Genomic DNA, 12,509 nt, shown 5'->3' on the forward strand with positions numbered 1-12,509 from the left:
CTTCTCTTCTGCTTGTGAAGAGATCTCCAAAGGCCTTTGCTCTTTCTTCACGAGACTGTTTTGCTGTTTCTGGAACATTTATCTCTTGACCACTCTGTGGTTTCCACTCACTCAGCCGAACTCAGAACAGCCAGAGGAGTCAGGAAGAGTCAGCGGGCAAGAGGCGAGGCGCGGAGCTGCCTTTTCCACCTGGTGAAACAGCCAGCCAGCCGGCTGCACCCAGACAACCCCGTGCACCACGCCCACAGCCCCGCAGCCCCACAGCCCACAGGAGGCTGATGCCAGCACGCAAGAGCCCAATGCCAGCACGCAGGCCAGCCCACAAGAGCCGGCTCTCCAGCGCGTGGCACAGGGCCCTGGACACGGGATCCCTCCACACTGCTCGGCCACTGTGAGCAGGGCAGCAGATATGACAGGGCCATGGAACAGGGCAGCAGACATGGCAGGGCCATGGGGCAGGGCCGTGGTGGCCTATCATGGTCACCACCCCTGGGCACCTCGGCCCGCGCCTTCTACAAGGCTGGCCCACCCGCCCTTGTGCTATGAATTCTGGACAGATCCCGAACCTCCGGGGCTCCCTGCCGAAACTGGACATCCTGGCAGAGATCCTTAGCTCGGGTCTGAAGGCAGACAAGCTGGAGTACACAGAGATTTGTACAGAGATCGCAACCTGCAATTCCTAGAAGTGAAGCTGCCCAAGAGACCACCACTGGACAACGCACCCCCCCCCAACAACTAAGACAGTACATATCTAAATTCGTGTTTGAAATGATATGTCTTCGTAACAAAGGTTTCTCTCCTTGTGCATTAATGACCATGTTTATGTGTATGTTTAAAGTTTGGTAAACAGTAACTTTAAGGCTAAATTCTTACTAGTCAAAGTTAAATGAAAAAGGTTTTCAACGTAATTCTCATAAAGATAAAATTAACTTACATTTAAAGTCTGAGGTAAAAATTAGTTAACAATCAATATATTTTAACTAAGTTGGTCTAAACAAAAGGTTAAATAGACTTGTTGATATGTAAAACTCTCGATTACCTTCTCTATTAGAAATGGTAGATTACACAATGGCTATGCTAATTATTCTCATGCCTGAGGTTTCCTTTCCTGCGCACACCTAGGGTGTGTCTCCATCTTGAATGGGTGTAACAAAAGGTTAAAAAGACGTTGTTGATATGTAAAAGTCTCAAATTCCTTCTCTATTAGAAACGTTAGATTGCGCTATGATTATGCTAATGACAAGTTTTGTTTCATAGTAAGTAAATTGCAGCCAGCTGCCTTTGGGACTCTAGGCCATTCCCCACCCCCATAATAATGCCTGTCGAGGCAAGTACGCCACCCAGAGGCAAGAAATGTTTTTTTTTAAGCTGATAAAGTTTTGCCCACAGAGGCAAAAAAAGGCCCCCTTAGGCCTTCCCTTGGCAGCGCACTGGTTCTTGTTACTTGCTTACATGTTTCTCCATGTTTGTGCCAGTTTCTTTTTTTTTAAAAATGCCTGTACGATATAGGTTTCTGTTCAACCCACACCCTTGATACTGTAGTCATTTAGTTAAAAAGAAAAGGGGGAATTGTTGTATGCTTTACATTGGGTTGTTCTAGCTCTCCCCCTGCCAAGAAAATTGGATCAGTCCTGCTAGTTTCACGGGCCCGCTTGGCCCCGCCCCACGGAACCCTGAGAGAGTTCCAGAGTTGCAGAGTTCAAGAGTGCTTGGTGCCGCCGCGGGGGAAAGAGGCAGCAGAGTTCTGTTTGGTGATTAGTTTGTCTTAGTTTATAAATCGTTGTTCCTGAATAAAGAAATATAGCTTCCCTGCCCAGCCTTACGTCTCTGGTCATCTCTGTTACCCACCCATGAAGCTAGCCTGGCCAGCTGGAACCACCGAATTTTAACAACAAGGACAGACTTAACTGTGATGATGAAGGCGTCCTCCCCTTCCCAGAAAAGGTTGTTGTGAACCAGAACAAAGGCATATTGCTTCTTTATGTCTTCAAAGATTCAGTGGACATTTATCCTTGGCAAGTATATGCTTTGGGCAGCTGTTTTTATTGGTGGTGGGGTGGTGGGTTTCTCAAAATATAAACTTTGGTGATCTGAAAACTGAAGGAGTCTGTTAGGGTAATTTGATCCATCTAGATTGTAGTCTTGAAGTTGATACAGCTCAGAAATGTGACTTCTACTAGTAAAAAAAAAAAAAATTCTACAGTTTTGTATTTGACCTATAAATCTATGTTACAGCTCTTTGGACAAGGGGTAGGCATATACAAGTAAATATTAGAAACATTTTTCTCTGAAAGACCATGTGAAACTGTCCTGCAGGATGATTTTATCTCATATTATAGACTTCAGTGAATATTCTTTCATAAATAATTGTTTTCTGAGGCTGATAAGGCTAACAACAAACTGGGTACTCCTTTAAAAAACTGAGATAGTATAATACCAATCTTAGAAGTTCTAATTAATAGACTCTGGGATTGTAAGAGGCACTCAAAGTATGGATCATATTAAAATTGGTCTCTACTTTATCAGAAAACTAAAATGGACTTATCTTCTGAGGTAGCAATTTCTCCCCTGGGAATATATCCAAAGGAAACAAAGGCACCGATTTGAAGAGACCTGTGTTCATAGCAGCATGATTTTTTAATTAATTTTTTTATAAAAAAATTTTTATTATCTTTATTTATTGCACAGAGACAGCAAGAAACTGAGAGGAAAAAGGGAGAGGGACACGTGCAGCCCTGCTTCACCACATGCAAAGCTTTTTCCCTGCAGGTGGGGACTGGGGCTCGAACGTGGGTCCTTGTGCATTATAACATGTGCGCTCAGTGTACCACCATCTAGTCATGAAGCATAATTTGTTATAGCCCAACCTCGTTAGAAGTAACATGGTCAAAACTACTTTTGGGAAGTGTAGGGTAGGGCTTGTGCTTTCTAAAGAGCTACTTAAGTTTTCCCAGTCTTCCAGGGTAATGTTCCTGTTTAAAAAAAAATTTTTTTTTGCCTCTAGGGTTATTGCTAGGGCTCAGTGCCTGCATGACTGAATCCACTGCTCCTGGAGGCCATTTTTTTTCCCTTTTGTTGTCCTTGTTTTATCGTAGTTGTGGTTATTATTGTTACTAATGTTGTTGTTGGATAGGACAGAGAGAAATGGAGAGAGGAGGAGAAGACAGAGAGGGGAGAGAAAGATAGACACCTGCAGACCTGCTTCACCACTTGTGAAGCGACCCCTGCTGCAGGTGGGGGAGGGGGCCTCGAACTGGGATCCTTACACCACTCCTTGCCTTGGTGTCATGTGCGCTTAACCCACTGTGCTAAAAACTGACCCCCTATTTTTAAAAATTTTATATCTAAAGTATTTTATTATTCAAATAAAATGTTTAAAGCAAAAATGAGACATTACTTGTGCACATTATGAATGTTTGAATTTTTTTCACATGGGTACAGTTCCTTTTTACTTTATTTTTTATGGGGAGATTAGTGGTTTACAGTAAATACAATGGTTAGTACATGTATAAAATTTCTTTGATTTCTGCAAAACATTCTCACCCCCATCCTAGGTCCTCCTCCACCATCTTGCACCTGGATCTGAAAACTCCCATCCCCCCAGAGTCCTTTACTTTAGTGTAATATACCAAATCCAGTCCAAGTTCTGCTTTCTGTTTCCCTTGCTGTTTTTATTTCTCAACTTCTGTCTGAGTGAGATTATCCCATATTCATCCTCTTTCTGGCCTAACATGATTCCTTCAAGTTCCATCCATGATGAGGTGAAGAAGGTGAATTTATTTTTAATAGTTAAGCAGTTTTTTTTTTTTTTTTTTTTTCCCTAAAGCACTGCTCAGCTCTGTCTTGTGGTGGTTTGGGTCTCCTAGTCAAGATCTCAAGATGCCTGCCTCCATGGGTGGCCAACACTATATTGTTTCTTCTCCAAAACAGAAGATTCCGGATGCATCTGGGTGACAAGTCTAGCAGATGGAGACTTGTCTCAAGTGGCCTCCCCCAGGGCTCTGTTCTGGCTCCTATGCTATTTAATATTTACATCAATGACCTCCCAGAAACTTCTTCAAGGAAGTTCATCTACGCCAATGACATCTGCTGTGCAACTCAGGCATCCAAGTTCAACATCCTCGAGGAAACACTCACGAAAGACATGTCTCTGATATCTGATTACTGTAAAAAATGGTGACTAATCCCTAGCACTGCAAAAACGGTATCATCTGTTTTCCATCTACACTATGCCTCACCCTCGCGTGAGCTTAATGTTCAGCTTGGCGATACGAGAATCTGGCACGAAGCCCAGCCAGTCTATCTTGGCGTTACTCTCGATCGCACTCTGTCATTTCACGAACATCTCATAAAAACTGCAGCAAAGGTGGGCATGAGGAATAACATCATTGCAAGACTGGCCAGCTCCTCATGGGGCGCGAGCGCTTCCACACTACGAGCGCTTCATCATCTCTGTCATTATGCTATTCCACTGCAGAATACTGTGCCCCAGTATGGTTCCGTAGCCCCCATGTCCACTTGGTCGATTCCAAATTATATTCCTCCATGAGGATAATTTCTGGAACCATCCGTTCCACCCTGGTTCCATGGCTGCCAGTTCTTAGCAACATCGCCCCGCCAGATATTCATCGGGATGCGGCATCATCTAAGTTCATTTCCCACGTCTATGCTCGACCGGACCTGCCAATATACACAAATATCTTTGCCCACCCTGTCCAACGCTTGACGTCTCATCACCCAGTCTGGTCCCCTACGCCTACACTGAAGTTCTCTGTTCCAGTCTCTTGGAAACACCTCATCACAGACCCCTGCAAGCGTCAACCCCGCTTTGACCTAGCACGTTATGATTGGGCTCTCCTCAACTGCTATCCAACAGGCCATGGCCGGTGCGCTGCTATGTTCCACTGCTGGGGAGCCAAAGACGACCCGAACCGCCCCTGCAGCTACAGACAGACTATGTCCCACATAGTCAACGACTGCCACCTCTCCAGATTCAAAGGAGGTCTCGAAACTTTACATCAGGCTCAACCTGACGCTGTTGACTGGCTACGGAAGAAGGGCAAACGCTAGAAGAAGAAGGAAACAGAGTTGGTAGTCAGCTGAGGTAAAGAACAAACACCTCATCACAGACCCCTGCAAGCGTCAACCTGGCTTTGACCTAGCACTTTATGATTGGGCCCTCCTCAATCGCTATCGAACAGGCCATGGCCGGTGCGCCACTATGTTCCATCGCTGGGGAGCCAGAGTCGACCCGAACTGCCCCTGCAGCTACAGACAATGACCCACATAGTCAACGACTGCCACCTCTCCAGATTCAAAGGAGGTCTAGAAATTTTACATCAGGCTCAACCTGACACTGTTGACTGGCTATGGAAGAAGGGCAAATGCTAGAAGAAGAAGGGGGATTGAATCTAGCACCTTTGGTGCCTCAGGCATGAAAAGCTTTTTGCATAACCATTGTGCTATCTCCCCAACCCCCAGGGTCACATTCCCAAAACAGATGCTAGTCAGGGCTCTGCCCTGACAGTTTCTGATAGCCCCGTTTCTGAAACTTGGAGCATTTGCTCATCTGGCCTTTTCTGGCACTGCTTTTTCACTCTGATTTTCAGAGATTGCATCCTGATTCCTCAATGACCTCTGCAAGGCTGTCTAGTTCCCTGGGCTGTGATTCCTGGGAGGAGGGGAGAGAAGGGGATGGGAGGGGAAGGCAGAGTGGATGGCGGGGAGGAGTGGCTGAGCTCATTAAGAACTGCTCAGGGCTCCCTCACTATCTCTCCCCCCATCTTCAGCTCTATTCCCTTTTACCATCTGTGTTCTGCTTTACTAGCATTGGAGTTTCTGCTTCCAGATGGTGAGGACAGAAGTGATAGCACAGCTGGCCAGCTTTAGCATCTCCCCATTTATGCCAGGCCAGCACCCATCTTCTTCACTTTCTTGCTCCAAATACAATTATGAGGTCTGGCTCTAGCACTTCACAGGTGGGAGGCTGGAGTTGTAAAAACTCCACAGATTCCTCTGTCCGGTTCTCGTGTGTTTCTCCCTCATTCCCCATGGACATATTCTGGTGCTGACACAGAAGGCTTTCAGGTATCTCCTAGGTGTTGATTTGGGCTATGCCTCTGTAGTGAACATGTAACCATAGTAACCATAGTGCGCCTACATAGTGTAATAAGACAGAAACATGTGTATGAGTAGGATAAGAAAGACTAGGATGTCAACCTGAACTTGATTGGCCAATGGTGGTGTAACCTTGAACACCAGAGGCAAGTAGTGTAAGTAGAAGCTCAGAAACCAGCTGAATGAAGCACTGTCACTGCTACTAACTGGGATGCTGCTAGTGGTGCTAAAGACTTAAGCACACATGGCTAGGATAAGTAGCTGCTTCCCCAGCTTTCAGAGACCCTCATTCATCTGGTCATGCCAGTGGATGAAGGACCTCCAGTCTGGCAACACAGTAGCTGGTGACCATGTTGTGAGCCTTACCTGCGAACAGCTACTAGTAAGGAGAGGCATCGGGTTGACTGTGTGTTGTGTGAATTATGTGACCCTTCTCTGGCGTCTAAAATAAGTAAAGAATTATTGCTTAACCCCGACACGCTCTCTGAGTGAGTCCTTACTCTTATACCTTGCTCGCGACAGCCTTATTACAGACTTTCATTTCAGTCCTGTATATTTTATGTCATTCTTCCTTTTAGCACTGGGTTCTCTCATTTCTGAGTTCACACTGGAATGGCTGAGGAAACAGAAAAAGCTTCCCTACTTGAGCTCCAACACAGACCCACTGAACCAAATCTCTAGGGTAGGGACCAGGCATGGGTATATTGTTAGTTCTCCAGATAACTGTGAAAGAAAAAGAAGCGCTAAAGTGGAATTATCAGTGTGGAAAATGTCTGCTCACCAGGAAATATCACAAAGAGAGAGAGTTAAGGAAAAATACAGTTTAGAAGAAAGCATTTGCCACATATACAACAGACAAAGAACTTATGTCCAGGGCATTTTATCACTTTGTACAGCTCAGTAATAACAATAATAATAAAGTGACCCAACTGAAAACAAAAAACAGCTAATTAGCTGGGGGTCTGGCTGTGGCATACTTGATTAAGCTCACATAGTACTAAGAGCAAGGACCCAGGTTTGAGCCCCTACTTCCCACCTGCAGGGGTGGGAGAGATGCTTCACAAGCAGTAAAGCAGGTCTGCAAGTATCTATCTATCTTTTTTTTTAAATATTTATTTATATTAAATATTAAATAATATTTTTATTCCCTTTTGTTGCCCTTGTTGCTTTTATTGTTATAGTTATTATTGTTGTTATCATTGTTGTTGGATAGGACAGAGAGAAATGGAGAGAGGATGGGAAGACAGAGAGGGGGAAAGAAAGATAGACACCTTGCAGACCTGCTTCACCGTTTGTGAAGCAACTCCCCTGCAGGTGGGGAGCCAGGGGCTCGAACTGGGATCCTTATGCTGGTCCTTGAGCTTGGCTCCACATGCACTTAACCCGCTGTGCTACCAAGCGACTCCCAAGTCTCTATCTTTCTATCTCCCTGTCTCCCCCTCCTCTCTCAATTTCTCTGTCCAATCCAATAAAATAGAAAAAAAATGGCCATCAGGAGCAGTAGATTTGTAGTGGCAGCACTAAGCCCCAGCAATAACCCTGGAAGCAAAACACCATCTTCCCAGACAATTCTTCTAGCCCACCTGCATTTTGGCTGTCAGGTTCAGGCAAGAACTGGTTAAGTCATGGGCCCCTTGGAATATACCTAGAATAGATTTCCTGGCTCCTTCCAACATGAGGACCCCAAATTTCATCTGCTGTACTCTTGCCTTTAGGTTCCTGATTATTAAAAAAATTATTCTGCTTTATACCAATGTTCTTCAGCCACCAAGTTGAAGATGCTGCCATGGTGCTAACCTGACTTCTGTGGGCAGATGACCTCACCAGTGTGTCCTGGAACCCCACCTCCCTAGAGCCTTACCCAACTTAGGAGAAATGGAAACAGGCTAAGGGAATGGATTGACCTGTCAACACCCATGTCCAGCAGAGAAGCAGTTTTATAGGATCACCTTCCACCTTCTGCTCCCCATGGGATCTTTAACCTATACTTCCAGAGGGATGATGGGGTGGGGGCTTCCAATGGAGGGGAGGGGACGTGGAACTCTGGTGGCAGAAATGGTGTGGAATTGTTCTCCTCCTGTGCCACAGTCTTGTCAATCATTATTAAATAATTAATTAAAAAATAAAGATTTTCATGCCTGAATCTTTGAGACTCCACGTTTAATCCCAAGCACCATCACAAACAAGAGCTAAGTAATGCTCCAATCTTGCTCTCTGTCTTTATATTTCTCTCATTAAAATATGATATTATTTGTTTTTCTTGGAATGTTCCTACTCATAACCACAGATTACAGGGATGCACAGGTTACATAGGCTCTTAAGCTGAATATGAGTTCCAGATCAAAGTGATGGGGCTTATAGTCAACAATATTTATACACCATTCCCATATTTAGGAGCTACTCACTTCCCTGATCCAGATTTCTAGCCCTTTTTCCAGCCAAGACATGATCTCCCCAGACAACAACTTGGGTTCACCTGCATATCAGATGTCAGGCTCAGGAAAAAACTAGTATATTCATGATCCCTTTGGAATATAACTAAAATAGGCCTACTAGCTGTCTTCAAAATGGGGACCCCAAATCTTCATCTGCAATATTTTAACATTTAGATTAATGATTAGTCAACAATTTGTTCTGCTTTATATGTTAACTCTTTTTTCAGCCACCAGGTTCCAGATACTACCATGATACCAACTAGACAGATAACCCCACCAATGTGTCCTAGAGTCCCTCCTGCTTCCCCAGAGCCCCACCCCAATAGGGAAAGAGAGAGGCAGGGTGGAAATATGGATCAACCCGCCAACACCCATGTCCAGCAGGGAAGCAATTACAGAAGCCAGACCTTCCACCTCTGTACTCCATAATGACCTTGGGTCCATACTTCCAGAGGGTTAAAGAATAGGAAAGCTATCAGGGGATGGGATGGGATAGGGAGTTCTGATGGTAGGAAATGTGTGGAGTTGTACCCCTCTTATCCTATGGTTTTGTCAGTGTCCTTTTTATATATAAAAAATTTTAAAAGTATTTTTTAAGTTAGCCAAAAAGCTTGAATAGACATCACAAAAGAAAAATATGTAAATGGCCAATAAGCATGTGAAGAAGTATTTCATCACCTTTAATCAGGGACATGCCTTAATTACAACCAAAGTAAGGTACTCACCAAAATGGCTAAAATTTAAAAAAGAAAAACTGACAACAGAAAGATGCAGAACAATTTGAACTCTCATTCATTTTTCTAGGAGAACAAAATGATGTGAGCCCTTTGGAAACCAGACTTGTGGTTTCTCCTAAAGTAAAATATACACCTACCCAATGCCAAAAATCCTGCTGCTAAGACTTTACCCACGAGAAAATAAAACATCTATATTAAAAGTTTTATCAGCTTCTTTAAAATTAGCCCCAAATTGGAAACAATCCAAATTTCTCTCTTCTAAGGGCTGGACAATAACTCAACTGGTAGTGTGCATGTCTTGCATGTGTGTGGCCTGGGTTTAAGTTCTGGCACCACATAGGAGTGCAATGGCATTGGGAGAAGTTCTGGTGCTGTGGTATCTCTCTGTCTCTATGTGAAGTAACAAGAATGAAATAGCCTGGAATTGGTGAAATTACACACACACACAGAGGTCATGTGCAGGAAAAAAAATTGTATATATGGGACTTCAGAGAAAGCAAGCTAGTTCTGTACCAATCTTGTATTCCTGTGGCCCCATAGGCCCTGGGTTCAATCCTCAGCACCACCATATACCAGAACTGAGCAGTACTTTGGTTTCTCTCACATGAAGATATTGATATATGAATCTTTAAAAATGCACAGATATCTTACATTTACATACCATACAGTAAGATGCAACTAACAAGCCATATAAGAAGAAAAAACCATTGATTCATAGAGATGTACCTTAAAAATCAAGACATTTAGTGAAAAGATTCACAAACATGACAGAACCTATTTACTGTACAATTCTTTTTATATGAAGTTCTAGAATGGGCAAAACTAAGAGAAAGGAATCAAAATTAAGGATATGTGAGTGACTGGGGAGATCATGAGATGTCTTTCTGGGTCACAGATATGTTCTATATCTTAATAGTGGTGGAGATAATAACACATGTGCATTTGCACATTTGCAAACTAGAGTCTTCAGTTCTGCACATCTAGTATTTGTACATTCAACTTCATAATTATACCTCAGTGGGAATGATTTAAGGTTTCATTTATTTTTATGAGTGAGACAACACAGAGCACAGCTCAGCTCTGGCATATGCTGTGCTGAGATCAAACCTGGGACTTCAAGCACACAAGTCTTGGACTCTACCACTGTGATATTTCCCAAGCTCTTAATCAGGAAAAGTTCCCCAGATGACTTTGCTGTCTATGAGGATTGAAAGTCAATGCCATGGAGCCTCAGCTTAATGAATGTCTTCTGTTTTTTCTCTGTAGAATGAAAACTGTTGGGCGGAAGTAGATAGCATAATGGTTATGCAAAGAGACTCTCGTGCCTGGCTCTGAAGTCCCAGGTTCAATCCCTCGCACCACCATCAAAAGCCAGAGCTGTGCAGTGCTCTGGTATCTCTCTCTCTGCATATCTCTCAAAAATAAAAATAAAATACTTTAAAAAAACCTTTTTTTAAAAAAAAACCCAGGCCCTTTGCCAACATCCTGCATTCTTATTAATAGAAACCTTTTTTTTTTTTTACACACCTACTTTTTTTTTTTTATTGGGGAATTAATGCTTTACATTCAAAAGTAAATACAATAGTTTGTACATGCATAACCTTCCCCAGATTCCCATTTAACAATACAACCCCCACTATTTCATTCATCATTTTTCATGGACCTGTATTCTCTCCACCCACCCACCCACCTTTTTGGACCTGTATTGTCTCCCTCACCCCCACCCCAGAGTCTTTTACTTTGGTGTAATACTCCAATTCCATTTCAGGTTCGACTTGTGTTTTCTTTTCTAATCTTGTTTTTCAAATTCGGCCTGAGATTGAGATCATCCCATATTCATCCTTCTGTTTCTGACTTATTTCACTCAACATGATTTTTTCAAGATCCAGCCAAGATCGGCTGAAAACGGTGAAGTCACCATTTTTTACAGCTGAGTAGTATTCCATTGTGTATATATACCACAACTTGCTCAGCCACTCATCTGTTGTTGGACACCTGGGTTGCTTCCAGGTTTTGGCTATTACAAATTGTGCTGCCAAGAACATATGTGTACACAGATCTTTTTGGATGGATGCGTTGGGTTCCTTAGGATATATCCCCAGGAGGAGAAATGCAGGGTCATAGGGTATCCATGTCTAGCCTTCTGAGAGTTCTCCAGACTGTTCTCCACAGAGGTTGGACCAATTGACATTCCCACCAGCAGTGCAGGAGGGTTCCTTTGACCCCACACCCTCTCCAGCATTTGCTGCTGTTACCTTTTCTGATGTATGACATTCTCACAGGAGTGAAGTGATATCTCATTGTTGTCTTGATTTGCATTTCTCTGACAATCAGAGACTTGGAGCATTTTTTCATGTGTTTCTCAGCCTTTTGGATCTCTTCTGTGGTGAATATTCTGTCCAAGTCCTCCCCCCATTTTTGGATGGGGTTATTTGTTGTCTTGTTGTTGAGTCTGGCAAGCTCTTTATATATTGGTTATTAAACTCTTATCTGATGTATGGCATGTAAAGATCTTCTCCCATTCTGTGAGGGGTCTCTTGGTTTGGGTAGTGGTTTCTTTTGCTGTGAAGAAGCTTTTTAATTTGATGTAGTCCCATAGGTTTATACTTGCCTTAGTCTTCCTTGTAATTGGATTCGTTTCATTGAAAATGTCTTTAAAATTTATGCAGAAAAAAGTTCTGCCAATATTTTCCTCTAAGTATCTGATAGTTTCTGGTCTAACATCCAAGTCCTTGATCCACTTGGAATTTACTTTTGTATTTGGTGAAATACAGTGATTCAGTTTCATTCTTCTGCATGTTTCAACCCATTGTTTCCAACACCATTTGTTGAAGAGACTCTGCTTTCCCCATGTAATAGTCTGGGCCCCTTTGTCAAAGATTAGATGTCCATAGATGTGGGGGCTCATTTCTGGACTCTCAATTCTATTGCACTGGTCAGTGTGTCTGTTCATGTTCCAGTACCAAGCAGTTTTGATGACTATGGCCCTATAATACAGTTTGAGATCTGGCAGTGTGATGCCTCCGGTTCTGTTCTTTTTTCTCAAGATTGTTTTGGCAATTCTAGGTCTTTTCTGGTTCCAGATAAACATTTGTAGCATTTGTTCTATTCTCCTAAAAAATGTGCTTGGGATCTGATGGGGATAGCATTAAATTTGTAGATGGCTCTGGGTAATATATTCATTTTGATGATGTTAATTCTTCCAACCCATGAACATGGA

General features: G+C 43.1%; 1 long non-coding RNA gene across 1 annotated transcript in view; it reads left to right on the top strand.

Moving 5' to 3' along the window:
• The window catches only part of LOC132539913 (uncharacterized), a 98,208-nt gene extending 89,948 nt beyond the window's left edge, over positions 1-8,260 (top strand). The window contains exon 3 of the long non-coding RNA XR_009551201.1: positions 7,882-8,260. This is a non-coding gene — a long non-coding RNA (uncharacterized LOC132539913). The remainder of the gene's footprint in view (positions 1-7,881) is intronic.
• Positions 8,261-12,509: the final 4,249 nt, after the last annotated feature.

This window comes from Erinaceus europaeus, chromosome 8 (assembly GCF_950295315.1).
Source record: "Erinaceus europaeus chromosome 8, mEriEur2.1, whole genome shotgun sequence".
NCBI lineage: Eukaryota > Metazoa > Chordata > Mammalia > Eulipotyphla > Erinaceidae > Erinaceus > Erinaceus europaeus.